This window comes from Ranitomeya imitator, chromosome 2, assembly GCF_032444005.1.
Source record: "Ranitomeya imitator isolate aRanImi1 chromosome 2, aRanImi1.pri, whole genome shotgun sequence".
Classification (NCBI taxonomy): domain Eukaryota; kingdom Metazoa; phylum Chordata; class Amphibia; order Anura; family Dendrobatidae; genus Ranitomeya; species Ranitomeya imitator.
In genome coordinates, this window is record NC_091283.1 from 738,618,901 (window position 1) to 738,622,721 (window position 3,821).

At 45.6% G+C, this 3,821-nt stretch overlaps 1 long non-coding RNA gene across 1 annotated transcript; it reads right to left on the reverse strand.

Moving 5' to 3' along the window:
* Positions 1-2,715: 2,715 nt before the first annotated feature.
* Positions 2,716-3,550, reverse strand: LOC138667737 (uncharacterized). Its single transcript, XR_011318917.1, has 3 exons — positions 3,273-3,550; positions 2,933-3,019; positions 2,716-2,850 (listed from the first exon to the last, which is right to left on the reverse strand). It is a non-coding gene; the product is annotated as an uncharacterized lncRNA (long non-coding RNA).
* Between the last annotated feature and the right edge of the window lie 271 nt (positions 3,551-3,821).

Below are 3,821 nucleotides of genomic sequence, written 5' to 3' on the forward strand. Positions count from 1 at the left end.
CTAAACAGTAGAAACCCCCCACAAGTGACACCATTTTGGAAAGTAGACCCCCTAAGGAACTCATCTTGATGTGTTGTGAGAGCTTTGAACCCCCAAGTATTTCACTACAGTTTATAGCGCAGAGCCATGCAAAAAAAAAATATTTTTTTTTCCACAAAAATTATATTTTAGCCCCCAGTTTTGTATTTTTCCAAGGTTAGCAGGAGAAATTGGACCCTAAATGTTGTTGTCCAATTTGTCCTGAGTACGCTGATACCCGATATGTGGGGGGGAACCACCGTTTGGGCGCATGGGAGGGCTCGGAAGGGAAGGAGCATCATTTGGAATGCAGACTTAGATGGATTGGTCTGCAGGCGTCACATTGCGTTTGCAGAGCCCCTAATGTACCTAAACAGTAGAAACCCCCCACAAGTGACCCCATATTGGAAACTAGACCCCTCAATGAACTTATCTAGATGTGTTGTGAGAACTTTGAACCCCCAAGTGTTTCACTACAGTTTATAACGCAGAGCCGTGAAAATAAAAAATCTTTTTGTTTTCCCACAAAAATTATTTTTTAGCCCCCAGTTTTGTATTTTCCCAAGGGTAACAGGAGAAATTGGTCCACAAAAGTTGTTGTCCAATTTGTCCTGAGTACGCTGATACCCCATATGTTGGGGTAAACCCCTGTTTGGGCACACAGGAGAGCTCGGAAGGGAAGGAGCACTGTTTTACTTTTTCAACGCAGAATTGGCTAGAATTGAGATTGGACGCCATGTCGTGTTTGGAGAGCCCCTGATGTGCCGAAACAGTGGAAACCCCCCAATTATAACTGAAACTCTAATCTAAACACACCCCTAACCCTAATTCCAACGGTAACCCTAACCACACCTCTAACCCTGACACACCCCTAACCCTAATCCCAACCCTATTCCCAACTGTAAATGTAATCTAAACCCTAACCCTAACTTTAGCCCCAACCCTAACTGTAGCCCCAACCCTAACCCTAACCCTAGCCCTAACCCTAGCCCTAACCCTAGCCCTAACCCTAACCCTAGCCCTAACCCTAGCCCTAACCCTAGCCCTAACCCTAGCCCTAACCCTAGCCCTAGCCCTAACCCTAGCCCTAACCCTAGCCCTAACCCTAGCCCTAACCCTAGCCCTAACCCTAGCCCTAGCCCTAACCCTAGCCCTAACCCTAGCCCTAATGGGAAAATGGAAATAAATACATTTTTTTTTATTTTTCCCTAACTAAGGGGGTGATGAAGGGGGGTTTGATTTACTTTTATAGCGAGTTTTTTAGCGGATTTTTATGATTGGCAGCCGTCACACACTGAAAGACCCTTTTTATTGCAAAAAATATTTTTTGCAATACCACATTTTGAGAGCTATAATTTTTCCATATTTTGGTCCACAGAGTCATGTGAGGTCTTGTTTTTTGCGGGACGAGTTGATGTTTTTATTGAAAACATTTTTGGGCACGTGACATTTTTTGATCGCTTTTTATTCCGATTTTTGTGAGGAAGAATGACCAAAAGCCAGCTATTCATGAATTTCTATTGGGGGAGGCGTTTATACCGTTCCGCGTTTGGTAAAATTGATAAATCAGTTTTATTCTTCGGGTCAGTACGATTACAGCGATACCTCATTTATATCATTTTTTTATGGTTTGGCGCTTTTATACGATAAAACTATTTTACAGAAAAAATAATTATTTTTGCATCGCTTTATTCTCAGGACTATAACTTTTTTATTTTTTTGCTGATGATGCTGTATGGCGGCTCTTTTTTTGCGGGACAATATGACGCTTTCAGCGGTACCATGGTTATTTATATCTGTCCTTTTGATCGCGTGTTATTCCACTTTTTGTTCGGCGGTATGATAATAAAGCGTTGTTTTTTGCCTCGTTTTTTTTTTTTTTTCTTACGGTGTTTACTGAAGGGGTTAACTAGTGGGACAGTTTTATAGGTCGGGTCGTTACGGACGCGGCGATACTAAATATGTGTACTTTTATTGGTTTTTTTTTTTTATTTAGATGAAGAAATGTATTTATGGGAATAATATATTTTTTTTTTTTTTCATTATTTTGGAATATTTTTTTTTATTTTTTTTACACATTTGGAAAAATTTTTTTTTACTTTTTTACTTTGTCCCAGGGGGGGACATCACAGATCAGTGATCTGACAGTGTGCACAGCACTCTGTCAGATCACTGATCTGACATGCAGCGCTGCAGCCTTCACAGTGCCTGCTCTGAGCAGGCTCTGTGAAGCCACCTCCCTCCCTGCAGGACCCGGATCCGTGGCCATCTTGGATCCGGGGCTGCAGGGAGCAGGGAGGGAGGTGAGACCCTCGCAGCAACGCGATCACATCGCGTTGCTTCGGGGGTCTCAGCGAAGCCCGCAGGGAGCCCCCTCCCTGCGCCGTGCTTCCCTGCACCGCCGGCACATCGCGATCATCTTTGATCGCGGTGTGCCAGGGGTTAATGTGCCGGGGGCGGTCCGTGACCGCTCCTGGCACATAGTGCCGGATGTCAGCTGCGATAGGCAGCTGACACCCGGCCGCGATCGGCCGCGCTCCCCCCGTGAGCGCGGCCGATCGGCTATGACGTACTATCCCGTCCAGGGTCAGATAAGCCCAGGGCACCTCGACGGGATAGTACGTCTAAGGTCACAGAGGGGTTAACTATGGAACACGCCGTTGGGAAGCGCTCGCTGTTTTGGTCACTTACGTATGTTATGTTCTGGGGAGAATGCCGCCGACCCGGGGGAGGAAGAGGAGTGTCGGAAGGGAGGTGTTGAGGGTGGTGTAGGGGTGCGAGGCCGTCTGCTGTCTGGTGGTGGCGTGGTAGGCCGCTGGGTCATTACTGCGTCTGTAATGTATTCAAATATTTCCGCTACCCTCTTATGTCCCGTATGCAGTTGAAAAACTGTAATCTATGATTGTTAACTTACGTGACGTCATGGACTGTGGGCTCCCGCTGGTGGTGGATGCTGTGGTGCTGCTGGCAATGGCAGGTACCTGTTGCCGCCGCTGTCTCTCTACACATAAAGTTAACAAACGCAATCTTTAAAAACACATGTAGAGTGCTGCAGATCAAAGCTAACAATATACTGAAACATAAAATTTATATCACACTTCACAGGGGTGCGAGGGTGCATGGTCGCAACAGATGGTGGAGGCGTGGTAGGCCGCTGGGTCATTATTGCGTCTGTAATGTCTTCAAATATTTCAGCTACCCTGTTATGTCCCGTGTGATGTTAAAAAAAATGCAATCAATGATTGTGAACTTACGTGATGTCCCGGACTGTGGGCTCCCACTGGTGTCTGAAGATGGGGTACTGGTGGCAATGGTGGGTCTCACTTGCCGCCGCTGTCTCTCTACACCTAAAGTAAAGAATCACAATGTTTACACACAAATGTTGAGTGCTGCAGATCAAAGCTTACAATATACTCAAACATAAAATAGAGATCACACTTTACAGGGGTGCGATACTCAGACATGTATGTGGGCTCTGGTGTTCAATGGTCTTCCTGTCTTTGGAAAACGTATTATTTCATCAGTAGGCCAACCTCCTCCGTTAATATTTTTGGGAAATTGAGAAACTAAAAATTATGGACATCAGAATAATTTCAAGACGGTGGTTGAGATTAGGGAACCCGACAAGTTTTCTCACGGACAACGCATATTCTGCTTGGAAAATAACTAAATTTTACAAAAACGGGGCATGTGTTTTAATGCATTTGAGGTCACGTTGGCGACCATGAGCGCAAGCCTCCCTCCCAAACCCCCCCCTCCTGACAGCGTGCATCTCCCAATCCCCCCATACTAGTACTTGCCTC